Here is a 14,210-nt window from a genome sequence, read left to right on the forward strand (position 1 = left end):
TAAATAAGAGGTCAGACTCAGTTTGCAAGGGTGGAGGTGGCATCTCAAGGGGCACTGGGAGGGGGGGACCTTGTCCTGGGACTTATGTTCCTTCTTCTTCTCTTTCACAGGTCGAGGAGGGCAGGGCACAGAGGGAGAATAGGCTTCTGCAAGATCCAGAACTGTAAGCAAGTGTGAAAGGACATAACAGAAGCAAAGGCAGAAGTCACTGAGAAAGGCTGAAGACAGTCATATTTATGATGAGCCTTAATGTAAGATAAACGATTAAGGGACTTAAACTCCTGTATCTGAGTTCATGCCACATCCACCTGCTGCATTACGCCGGGCCAAAAGACGTCCGACATGATATTGGAAGATGTCCCATGACTTTAACATCTCAGCGTTTCCTGAGAAGAGATTAATTCCTGCCTATAAATCAACGTGTATTTAGAAAGTATCGTTTGTCGTGCGAAACACGCTCGATATTCCGCAAATCACGGACGCACACCAACAGGCAAATTCCATATTACTAGATTTCCTGAGAGCGTTCGACACTTTAGATTGGTAAAAATCCAAGTTCTGATTCAGGTCACGTATTGTGGACAGTGCCGTAAGGTTCTGTCCTGGGTCTGTTACTTTTCTGGATACGCTGTGTGTAAATGAGTTGCCACTGAACGTGATGGACGACTCAAAAAATTTCTCTTTGCAGATGACAAGTGCTGTTGTGAAACACATTTAACTTGATATAAATGATGTCGCTAACAGGGTGGATGGATAACGTAATGCAAACTGTTTCTTAGACGGAAATCTTGTAAAAGGGTCATTTTATTGTCCTAAGGTAGTCCATTAATAGAGTCGACGATTTAACTTCTTAGAACTGAGGGTAGATGGAAAGCTTTCTTTGAAATATCGCGTTCAAGATATTGTACAAAAACCGAATATTGCTATTTTCACCACAACATTGATCTCCGCTGCCTCTGGCACTCAAACGGGAAGGCTTGTTTACTTTGCTTACTTTCATTCTATAATGTGTACGGTGTTGTGTTTCGGGGAAACTTATGCACTTACCAAGAATATCCTTAGTCCACAAAAAGAGTGATCGAGCAGGTCAGTGGTGTTGGCCGCTGTTCAGGTGTGTTGGAACACTATCTCTACCACCTTGTATTATACACCATCATGGGATCTGTCGCGACAGACAACAGCAACGTTAATTCAGTGAACACTAGACGGAAAAATCTATTTTCCGTGGAATAATACTTCCTTAAGAATTGTACAGAAGGGTGTGCACTATTCAGCAATTTTGATTTTCAGTAGCTTTCCATCAGAACTGAAAAAAAAGAGTGATAAACCCGAAATATCCAAATCCAGACTGAAAATTGTTTTGTAGCACGCAACTGTACTGTACAAGAGCTGCTGGCTGTAATTGAGAGCCGGCCGGTGTGGTCGAGCGGTTCTAAGCTCTTCAGTCTGGAACCGCGTGACCGCTAAGGTCGCAGGTTCGAATCCTGCCTCGGGCATGGATGTGTGTGATGTCCTTAGGTTAGTTAGGTTTAAGTAGTTCTAAGTTATAGGGGACTGATGACCTGAGATGTTAAGTCCCATAGTGCTCAGAGCCATCTGAACCATCTGTAACTGAGAATTTTCCTCTGTAATGAGTTATTTATTCGTAGGCCTAACCAGAATTATGTTAACCCTGCTGTTCTGTTCGGGTCTATATGACTAGAAATGGTTATAAATTTATTTTCTTATTATTTAAATATCAAAATAACTTTGTGAAATTTGGTGACTTTGAAAATGCAAGGACAGTATGTAGTTAAGAAAGTTTTAAAATATTTTATGTAATCTGCTCATAAACCTTAGGAGTTACACACGTAATGTTCGGGCCAGTGTGACCCGACATTAATATGATTACTCTAAAGTCAGCTACTTTGTGGTTGTCCCATATTTTACAGTAGTAGGAAAGACTTCCGTTGTTCCTACTTACTCTTAACATTCAAGTCAACAGAAGCGCTATGTTTACAACAACGGACTTGTCGTTACGACTTGGCAACTGCTCGAATTACCTATTGTTTCTGCTCAGTTTGTGTTCTCTATCGTTTGTTCAAATGGTTCAAATGGCTCTAAGCACTATGGGGCTTAACATCCGAGGTCATCAGTCCCCCTAGACTTAGAACTACTTAAACCTAACTAACCTAAGGACATCACACACACCCGTGCCCGAGGCAGGATTCGAACCTGCGACCGTAGCAGCAGCGCGGTTCCGGACTTCACGCCTAGAATCGCTCGGCCACAGCGGCCAGCTCAATCGTTTGTGATCGGTCTGAATAGTGACACCATGGCGATTACATCACAGACTGACGCTGAGTTTTGAAGAATTAGTAATAGCTCAATACAATGGACAAACTTCGATGTTTCTGTTTCTCACACATCCTTAGAACTCCTATTGTGTGCGGGTATATCGCTCACATGGGGAATTACAAAAAGTTCGTGGGATAAGGATACTGGGCGGAACATATTTCGAGCCACCATGTCCCTAGAAACATTCCGTAAAATATTGAGCGTCTTGCGATTTGATAAGAAAACCACAAGAGAGAGATGACGACGTACTGATAAACCCACCGCAATTCGCAGTCTCTGGGAGAAGCGGTTAGAAGTCGTTCCTAACTGTATATCCCAGTGTAAAATGAAACCGTCGACGAGCAACTGGTAGCATTTAAGAGGCCGCTTTCCATTCAAGCAGTACATCCCCAGCATACCGGCAAAATATGGGGTCAAGATATGGACTCTGTGTGACAGCAAATCTTCATATGTACTGAAAGCCCAAATTTATACAGGAAAGGAGAGTGGAGCGGCACCAGAAAAAAATCGAGGAATAAGAGCAGTTGATGATCTTACCTCAGATTTGCGAGATCATAATGTAACATGTGACAATTTTTTTACGTCGAACAATTTGGGACAGATGCTCCTGAAAAGGAAACTGACAATGTTAGGAACAATACATAAAAGTAAGCCAGAGCTTCCACAAAATATGACCTGCAAAGAGGTTAATAGCTCTTCATTTTACTTAAAAAATGACACTACAGTGGTCAAATATATTCCTAATAGAAATAAGAATGTTGTACTAATGAGCACTCTCCACAATTGTGGGGAAATAAATGACAGGGCTGATAAGAAGCCAAAAATGAATTTAGACTATAATTCACCCAAAGGGGCTGTAGACACACTCGATCAGCTAGCAGGTACATATACATGCAAACGAAAATCCAATAGATGGTCCATGATAGTACAATATTCTTGATGTTGCTGCTTATAATGCAAATATCTTGTGAAATTCCATTGACCCTAACTGAAGTACAATTAAAGAAAATTGAGTAGAAGGAAAATATGTTTTGAGGAACTTGGAAAGTCACTGGTTGCAGAGCACATTGCATCAAGGACGCATTTTCCAAGAACAGAAGATTCTTTGAGAATGGTCAGCAGCATCCAAGACCCTGAAAGAGTGGGAGGTATCGCTAAATCAGTAGCAACAGGGAACTCTATTAAATGGGCGCGCTGTAATTTCTGTCCTTCAAGCAATGACAATAAAACAAACATGTTGAGTGGAAAGTATAATAAACATGTGTGCAAAACACGCGTCACTTACTTGTGTACAAGCTGCAGTGAGTAAGAAGGAAAGAAAGTGATATGGGGAGACGGACAGATGGTCACTGAAAATGACTTTTTGGTGGAAATGTCTGTTGTTCCTAATATACGCTGCATGAATACTAAAATAATAAATTTTCTTTAGTGAAGTTCTGTGTCTTCTTATTATTATCACTGCTATGATCATTAACAACGTATTATAATATAACAATGCCGACGGCTTACAACTGTACGGCCGCGCGGGATTAGCCGAGCGGTCTGGGCGCTGCAGTCATGGACTGTGCGGCTGGTCCCGGCGGAGGTTCGAGTCCTCCTCCGGGCATGAGTGTGTGTGTTTGTCCTTAGGATAATTTAGGTTAAGTAGTGTGTAAGCTTAGGGACTGATGACCTTAGCAGTGAAGTCCCATAAGATTTCACACTCATTTGAACACTTTTTTGAACAACTGTACGAAAAATACGTGTGTGTAGAAGTTTTTTCAACATTTTATTATGTCGGGTCATATTGACCCGAACACTACACTTGTATAGTAAAAGTGAGGTCCCAAGGAACTTGATTAAAAAAAAAAAAAAAAAAAAAAAAAAAAAAAAAAAAAGGATTATTTGGATGACCTTTCGAGTGCTGGAATCCAGTGCGATGGCCATAGCGGCGCATGTACGTTAAAAACAAAGGTAACGTCAGGTGTGACACCGAGAAGCGTAACCGTTTCTCTACACCATATAAAATAACGACCCGTCAAACTGGTTAGTAGAAATCTTAAACTTGTTGCTGATGTCGTTGTGCACCACGAAGTGTTTTTGTTTAGAGACTGCAGTGAGATTCAGGATGACTTGTTAAGAGCTGCTACAGTAGAGTCTCGATTATCCGATCTTCGGTTATCCGACCTTCTGTGTTATCCGATCCATTCACCGCGCCGGCTGTGCGCCAGTCGACGACAGGTCAGTGACTAACGTGTTGTTTGTTGATACTCAGTTCATTGTCGCCGTCTGCTACTCCTCACTCCTCAGTGCTAAGTTACATATGTAGTGGAGTGGACGTGTTGCACTTTGTTTATTGTATAAATTTGTGGTGATGGCTTCCAAATGGAAAAAGTTTGTCGTTTCAGTGGAAGAGAAACTTAAAGCTTTAAAAAGAATAGACAATGGTGAAACTTTATTAAAAGTGGTGCAAGATTATAACGTCGGGAAAACAACAGTTGGAGACTGGAAAAGGAACCACAATGAAATTGAGAAGTGGTGTTCTCAGCGAGCAACCACGGCTGTTTTGGAAGATCAGAAAACGAAGAAAGAAGGTGATTATGAAAAAGTAAGGGAAGCCTTGTTCCTATGGTTTACTCAACATAGAGATAAAGTGTACCCATGTCGAGACCTACTTTGCAGGAAAAACTAAACGAAGGTGAACCTGATTTCACAGCTAGTGTAGGATGGCTCAATAGTAGGAAGAAAAGATGCGGAATTCGGCAACTTAATGTCTGTGGTGAAAAGCTTTTAGCAAATTTTGAAGCTGTTCAATTGTTTAGGAATAAAATTCACAAGGTATTGGACAAGGAAAACTTAACAGGCGATCAAATTTTTAACTGCGACGAGACTGGTCTCAATAACAAAATGTTACCGGAAAAAATATTAGCGTCTTTTTTTTTGCATTTTGTTCGTTTTCGATCGTTGTGTTTGCTCGTTGCGGACGTCGCAAGACATCCTGTTCAAGTTCGGTGGTTGATCCTTCCACTCAGTTTTTTATTACAGAGGCCAACCGGCTCTCTGACCAAACACGCTGAGCTACCGAATTAAACTTTTCATTCGAGGGAAGACTTGAACCAAGAACCTCTCGTTCCGCAGTTGGCGTCAAAGGCCGAAAAGGCAGCGCCAGGCTACAAAAGTAGCAAAGAAAGAGTGACAATTCTCGTATGCAGTAACGCCACAGCAAATTTGAAAATGAAAGCCAAAAAAACCGAGAGCATTTAAAAATGTATCTAAAAATGCTTTACCAGTGAAATATTACAACCAAAAAATGCTTGGATGAGCTCAAGACATTTTTAAAGAATGTTTTTTTACCGAGTTCGTGCCACAAACTGAAAAGTTTTTGAAAGCCAACAACTTGCCCCGCAAAGCACTGTTGCTTCTAGATAATGCCACTTGTCATCCTAATGAAGATGAACTTCAAGATGAAGATATATAAGCCATGTTTTTGCCTTCAAATGTCACATCCTTATGTCAGCCTATGGACCAAAGGGACCTTAGAGACACTGAAGAGAAACTACCACAGAAACTTGCTTTCCTCTTTAATTAATGCTATGGACAAGGGAAAAGACATGCTAGAGCAGTTGCGCCGTATTAATTTGAAAAACGTAGCTTATGACGAGGCCCAATCTTGGGAGGGTGTTGGAGCAAATACAATTGCAAACTCCTGGAAAATTTTGCTACAGGAAAATCAAGGAAATTCTCCAGATGATGAAATCTGCAGCAGCAGACTGAACCAGAAAATACTACCCTGCTTTCATTGTTACGAAAAGTTCCGGGATGTGCTAACTCCACAGAAGATGACATAAATGAATGTATTGCCCAACTTGAAAAATTTGAAGTGACAGATGAAGAAATAGTCAACATGGTAAATGAAAAAGAAGAAGACGAAGAAGCGGATGTAGTGGAGGAAAGTGCGCCCAAGATTTCTCACAACGAAGGACAAAAGGCCTTAGAAACTGCTTTAAAATTTGTAGAGCAACTGGAGGAAACATCGTCTACCGAGGCTTTACTTCATAAGAGACTACATGATTTAGCGGCAAAAAAACGGCAAACAAAAGACAATTACTAACTTCTTCACACAGTAAATATCTATTCAGCCTCATTTGATTTGTATTGTATTAAATGTTTAACTCATTTGGCCTACTTTAGTATAATTTTTGTGTTTTTTTTGTATTATTTTCCGTGTTATCTGACTTTCCCGCTTATCCGACCTTGCCGCGGCCGGTTTAGGTCGGATAATCGAGACTCTACTGTATTTGATATACTGAATGCAGTTTGTCTATATGGATGAATATAAGATAATGATGGGTAAGAGAAAAATTCGTGTGCTGTTCGAATACAGTACTGATGGCCTACTGCCGGACTCAGACACGTCGATTACATGTCTAGGTGTAACGTTGCGAAACGACGTGACGTGACCGCGTACACAACACTCATGAATCCAATTACTGAATTACTGCTCGAATGTTCGGGATCCGCAGCAGGAAAGACACCCTGGCAACTTAGAGGCGTGATGTTCGATTTGTTACTAGTTTGTTAGATCAATACTAGAGGTTTGCGGAAATCGTCAGTAAATTTAACTGGGTTTACTTGTAGGGGAGAAGACTTACTTTTCGGGAAACGCTATTAAGGAAGTTTAGAGAACCGGCATTAACGAAAAACCATATAACGACTTTACTGCCCCACCGTGCAGCTGTCCTACGTAAAGATTAGGGCTAGTACGGAGGCATACAGACTAGAATTCTTTTTCTTCGCGCGATTTGATGGTGGAACAGAAAAGGGAATGAGCAGAAGTGGTGAAAACTATTCTCGGCAGTACGTTGTGCAGTGACGGCGAGTATCTATTTTCATGCACGCAACGCATCTATGGGGAAGGGAATCGACAGCGTTCTTTTCAAAGGACGCTCAAGAGCGAGATCATCAGCGCCCTTAGGAGACGAATGTGGTTAATTTTTTTAAATTATGTACTAAAAGGGAAAATAGTAAACATAAATCCCAGGCACCCTGCTCCACTCTCAATCACTCGCACTTTCACACAAACGCCAAAAATACTTATGCCGCAAGTTATTTTGTAACATCCATTGTTAAAATACGCAGACTGTAACTCAACAACAGGTAAAATGATGTAACTGTGCCTAACGAATCAATAGGAAAACAACAGAGGAACCAGTTAGCCTCACCACGGAATTTCCAATCTGCCTTGAAACTAGCCCTCACCTCTCAATGAGGAGAAGATTGGCGAAGACAAACCGGATTCCACTTTAAACAGCATATACCCTCCCCCTATAGTATTAGTGGGATAGGTTGGGCACATGCAGAGTAACATCCAAATGAAAAGCCACGAGCGCAGGGGTTTTAACTTATAGCACTAGCACATTAGATTGATTTGCCTAACCGTACCGACTTCATTGAAGATGTACGTCATCGCGTCGAGGAATTAGCTGCCCTCTTCCCAAGGATGACCATAGTAAAACGCTTTCACAGGCCTTCGAATTCTGCAGAACTGATCATGTCGGCACGAGGAAAATTACAACCACTGATGGAACCTCCGTATGTTTCACCCTTTTGTCTGTACACCTGGTATACCTGACCTGTCATTGAGGTCAAGCAGGACATTTTCAAGACAATTTGTATTAATTTGCACCCTAGAAACACTTTCTCTGCTACGAACGTCGTGATCATTAAGTTGAGCTATCAAACAGAAATGAAATATTCCTACAAATTTTATTTGGCTATTCGGTGCGAAAACACAAGGCACCAAATATGTCTATGTGAAGTAGTTTTTGTTTTGGTTTCCAAACAAATAATATACCAGACAGTCACAGGACCGATGGATATGAAACAAAATGAAATACTGATAGGATTTGGCAGTCATGGTACCTTCCCAGAGATTCCTTTATACAATAAACTACACCACGTGTCACGTGTTGACTGAATGTCAGCAGATGACTTCACTCTCCTCGATGCATGCATAGAGCATTTGTTCTACTCATCCATGTAGTACCTGACTTTCACGTCCTTTTTAGATAACATGATTTGTGGAATTGTTACGAAAATGAGAATATTGCCGGCCGGTTCTAGGCCCTACAGTTTGGAACCGCGCGACCGCTACGGTCACAGGTTCGAATCCTGCCTCGGGCATGGATGTGTGTGATGTCCTTAGGTTAGTTAGGTTTAAGTAGTTTTAAGTTCTAGGGGACTAATGACCTTAGAAGTTAAGTCCCATAGTGCTCAGAGCCATTTTTGAGAATATCGGTTCAGTATTCTCCAACACGAAGCACATCCAAGTTTTCAAGGGGATTGTATTTCAGGCAACACAGAGACATCAACTTTGGTGCAAATCAGTCATTACATTATGTCGCTAAGCCTAGATATTAGGGCAAAGTCTTAATGGTATAGTCATACGACTGATTATTTGTTGAGGACAACCGCATGTAAAGTTGAAAGCGGTTATTTCTGGAGCATGGCCCGCCTCCTTAGCTGAGTGGTTACGTGTTTGCCTACCATGCAGTGGGTCCTGATTGAATTCCCGGTCGGGCTGGAGATTTCCTCTGCTCGTGGACTGCGTTTTGTGTTGTCCTCATTATCATTTCATCACCACCGACACACAAGTCGCCCAATGTGGCGTCACCTGAAGTAAGACTTGCAACGCGGCTGCCGAACTTCCCCGGATGGGGCCTCCCGTCCATCAATGCTACACGATCAGTTCATTTCTGGAATGTGGAGTACTGTTATAACAAAATCTGCACGCTGTGGCATTTCATAGCCCCTTGACGCCACTTTTTGACACCTATAATTATAGTTCCCCGGACGTATGTTGCAAGCAACGCGCAATTAGAAGTTAACGTTCCTCAGGGAGAACCCCATCAACTAACCATTTTACCGTCTCCACTACAACACGGCGCCTTCTTACTTTTAACGCATTGCATTGGAGTATTGCAAACTGTTGCATGGTACTTGCCAACTTAGAATAATAATAATAAAAAAAAAACTTAGTTGCTGACGCGGTCTCGGGTTCGAACCCTTGTGATCATACACGAATTTTTCTGTAGTGAAAATTTACTGGTCGATTATGAGGCTAATTGAGTACATCAGTAGCGAAATTAACACTCATACGGTCGAAGTGGCGTAATGTACAGGGTGTCCCAGAAGGAATGGGCAATTTTCAGAGATATGACAGGTTCAAATGGCTCTGAGCACTATGGGACTTAACATCGGAGGTCATCAGTACCCTAGAACTTAGAACTACCTAAACCTAACTAACCTAAGGACATCACATACATCTTGCCCGAGGCAGGATTCGAACCTGCGAACGTAGCAGTCGCAAGGTTCCGGACTGAAGCGCCTAGAACCGCTCGGCTACCGCTGCCGGCTGATATGACTGGAATGATTATTCGAAACAAAAAGGTCTTAGTAAACATAGGCTCGAAAATGCATATCTTAAGAGCTATGAGAAATTTTAGGCATAAGAGATATGTTTCGCAGTAGAGATGATGATGAAATGCTCACAGCGCTTAAGCTATGTATTTTAGAGTCGAAGTTTACTGCACTTTTCTGGTTCGAATATTCATTGTTATCATATCCTCGAATATTGATCATTCCTTCTAGGTCACACTGCAGAATGGTTTGCACGAATATGGTGAGACAAGAGAGAAAATTTAATTGAAACTACAGTGAATCACTCGGATTCTACTCTAGCAGATACCTCATATTTTACTCCGGCTTTTACTTTTTAATAATTTTAAGGGCGGCTCACGTTCTTATGACATAACACATCTTACTGCAGAAGAGTCGGCAAGCCATTACGAATTCACGTCCGTATCAAAGAATTTTGGCACCAGATTGCATCACGCACTTTCTTAAAGTAGAAACATTGATCACTTAATTTCGACGATCAGGGAATCCGACGAGTACACCAGAAGGTTATGGGAAATCCGTGTACGATAAATTATGCAACACGTAACTATCACAACAAAATCCAGAAAATTTATTCTATATAAGGCATTTATTGCTGATACAAAACACTGGCAATAGGCTGCCCTCCGTAAACAGTACCAGCCACTTGCTTACAGAATGGCAACGTTACAAACTCCACCTGCTATACCCATTCAGTTCTACCAACATCACGGAAACGAAAATAACGTAGTACTCCCAGAGAGCTTCGTATATTTAATTCAATCAATCGAAGATATGCTACTACATATCTCTAGGATGAATGTACATCGCTCTATGATATAAAAAATAATTATATAGCCTTGGAAGGAAGGAAAGCTGAGAGAAAACTAAATATTACATTCTGAGACATGGTAAACATAAGAAACACGACTTGAAACGTGATACAGTGCAGATAAATATTAAGGGAGTGTTTTACTGACACAAATTGCTACAGTATGAGAAGAATCAAATAATACCCAGAACTTTAAAAAAATAACACGAGTAAAATAACAGTGTTTTTATTGTACGTAAAACATTTTTCTGCAGTAGCAAGCCTCATTACTACCACTTCAGATGTTGGCACCTTGAGGGGAGGGACTTCGTTGTGTGGTTTGTCTGTACATTGATCTGTAGGACTATTGCTGAAACTGCTAACGCCATCTTGAAGAGAGTGTGCTGTGCCTCGGGACGTCATATTTTTATCTCCCGACATCAACATTGGTGTTGGATTGAATTCCATTTTTTCTGGTTTTATACCCATCTGGACGGACCAAGGTATTGTGCTCGAATTAATTAATTAACAAAACGCGATTTCCTGAAAAAAAAAACTATATTATAGGTCGGTAATGTTTATACTAGTTTATTAATAATTTTGCTCGCATTCATTGTTTCTGTCTAGCTATTGACGAGCCAGCAAGTTCTGAGAACTCATATCGACAACTGTGACGCATTATTAATATTTTTTCTGGTGCTCAACCAGTGCCGTACTTGTTAAAGGATTACTTGAATCATCTCATTCCTCTAAAGGGGGAAAATTGCCGGATAGAGCTGCTTCTTCACATTCTTTCGTACATGGAGAGATTAGTTAACGCTCATTGTGTAAATGAAACATGAGCTGTGGCTGGTTTTATTCGACAGCACCCATCGTTCAGTATGATTTTGACATGACAGACTTTTAATTACATCTTAATCACGAGTTATGTTGTGATACAAGTGTTATCCCTGACACCTGCTATGGATCCCCTGCACGATGATTGCAACTGTTTGTATAACAACAAACATTGACGGAGGTAGTGTAGTGCTACCGCCTGACGCATATAGCGGAGAAGCTAATTCCCGACCCATCATTCTCTGCAGTGTTTCTCTTGTCTTTCTTTCTATCTGCTGCTGCTAGAAATAGATTTCTGTGAAAATCGAGATTTGTAAATGAAAACTCGATAGTTTGGAGAAAACCTATCCAGTTTTAGTCGAAACGAATACTGCAGCTTCTACAGTTTTGGCAAATCTTAATTCCTATATGTCGTACCTCTTCTATTGAGTCATGTCTTATTATACGATAGTATCGTGAGAGTGTAGATTTGTTTATATGTAAAATTTAGGAATTTCGACATTCGAAGCTCGTCTTGTGAGGTGCGCAAAAGGCCTTGTTGTCCCTGGCGTTAGTCTGAAATCATGACAGACAATTTTACTCCTTTGTTTATTTTGTAATGTAGCCGTTAGTTGAAGTTTTAACGGGTGCTATTTGCCATTATTATGCACATTTGTGACGAAAATTAGGTGGAAGTTGCGAGAGAGCATGTCTTAGGACACTATAAAAACTCCAAATTTTTGTTTTCTGACTTGAAGTTTGTCTTCAGTACAAAAGCATCTTCTGAGCTTGGGGAATGTGCAGAGCTAAATTCTTGGCTGAGAACAGTAGATGGTGTCTTTTATTTACCAGTAGTATAATAGTTAGTATGGGAGAGTTAGAAGAAAAGGTAGTAAACAAGAAGCTGGAGGTTGTCCTAGTATTAACACACAGGGTTTAGATATGAATATGGCAGGAGTATTAGGAAGGGGTACGTCCCACACTGCTAATTAAGTTATTTAGTATAATAGTTTAGGGCAAGTATGCTGCTGAAGTTCACATGGAAATAAATTATTATAGGGATGATTGTTTTGTTACTCTAATTCATGTCCAATCCAAAATAAACAATTTCTGGCAATAGAACCAAAATAATAGTGTTGCTGAATAATAGGACTAAAGATAGTTGGAAAGTTGTCTATATAGCATTTTGGAACTTCTGCAGAAATTTAATGCTGTTGTATGCATTATAAGACTAATGCTCATTGAAAGTGAAGTGTGAAAGTTTTTGTCCTTACTTTCACTCTTTTGGCAAGTGTAACACCATGCTATGACCCCATTCCCCCACTGCCACCTACATTTGTGCTGTTGATGTGTGATACATGTACATAATTTGCACCAAAGTACTTGTGGGTTGACATTGTTTTATGATGAAAATTGTGTTAGACATGCCACAAACATAGACATCAGATTATGCTACAGATTAGGCTGTTACAAAAACCTTAATTCCATATTCATATTTGTTGACCTGACAACTCTCAACCAGATTGTCACCTCCCAAACTAGCCCTACACCTGGGTCTATCTTACTGATCAGTCTGTCATGAGAACTAAAATTTAAGTGTGTGGGTGGACTCATTATCACACTTGTGCCCTGGTTTCATTTCTGATAACATTATCCAGGATGATCATCTGCATTTACAATAAATTTTTCTTAGCTAAGCAAAGGGAAAACCTTGGCAACATTGCCCTAATTAAGTTTGTTTTCTGTGATTCGCATGTTCCCATGGAAACAAAATTAACATGAGTGGAGGGGTGACCGCCTGTCATTCTTCTGTTGGGCAAGTTGTAGTATTTTCTAAGACTGGATAAAGAGACAAATTAGAATGATGGTTCATAGGGGGAAAATTTTTGTGAGTGTTAGTACAGTAAATATCTCGGTGAGATGTGCTGTTCTCATTGTTGGATAAGAGCATACAGTAATAAAATAAAAATTCCTTGTATATTATATGAGTGCAAAGTAAGATTTGCAGGTAGCAGTAGCAAGGGAAATGTATCTGACAAGAAGGAACAAATATGGCTCTTGGTCTACAAAGTATTTCACCTCCTCTGATATTTTATCCTAGTGGAAACATACATCAAGTGCTGCTGTTAATACAGAAATAAGAAAGTAGGAAGATATAAAAATTTTGATGATGTTACATTGGATGTTTACTGTTTTAAGTGCTTTATTTTTAAATTTTCTGGCAAGTTGATAGTTATTTATAAATCATAAGGTCAAATTGGCTGAACAAGTCTGGTTGTGGGCAAAAAGTTTTGTCAAGGAATAGCTCAAATTAGATGCTAGTTGATGCATTGCTGTAGTTAAAAGTATAAAAGCAGTTCAAGTGAATATACTGATATCGGATAGCGGCTTGTCTCGTAACACATTGTTGTGGCATGTTGCGTTATGCAAGTACAGCCAGCAAGAGAATAAAATATTTTTTGAGTAGGAGGGGTATATGTAGGTTATAGTGGCAGCCTGCTGTAGTGTGTAGACAGAGGTTGAGGAGTTGGTGAAATGGTATCAAATACTGCAGTTGATCTGTAAAAGCTGTGGGCAATGTAATGACATTTGTGATTATAAGAAGTTTCACATTTAAATGTTTGGGACATTTACAAGTGGGTGTACATTTTTTAAAGTGTACCCTAGGCAAAATATTATTGCAGTTAAAAAAATATCCTTTAACTTGTTTCACAGCCTGATAAGATATCTTGTATACATCAACAAAAGCTTTAGTTGTACGTAGTTAGTTCAATTTTTTATCATAAATGACTTTGATCTGTAAATGCTGGGAGATAGATTCGTCTTCACT

General features: G+C 40.2%; 1 protein-coding gene across 1 annotated transcript in view; it reads left to right on the plus strand.

Moving 5' to 3' along the window:
- The first annotated feature begins 10,933 nt into the window (after positions 1-10,933).
- LOC124555992 (protein PRRC2A-like) overlaps positions 10,934-14,210 on the plus strand; it is a 137,210-nt gene continuing 133,933 nt past the window's right edge. Inside the window, exon 1 of the mRNA XM_047130036.1 lies at positions 10,934-11,067. The gene's annotated coding sequence lies outside the window, so the exon portion shown is untranslated. The remainder of the gene's footprint in view (positions 11,068-14,210) is intronic.

Source organism: Schistocerca americana, chromosome X (assembly GCF_021461395.2).
Source record: "Schistocerca americana isolate TAMUIC-IGC-003095 chromosome X, iqSchAmer2.1, whole genome shotgun sequence".
NCBI classification, from domain to species: Eukaryota; Metazoa; Arthropoda; class Insecta; order Orthoptera; family Acrididae; genus Schistocerca; species Schistocerca americana.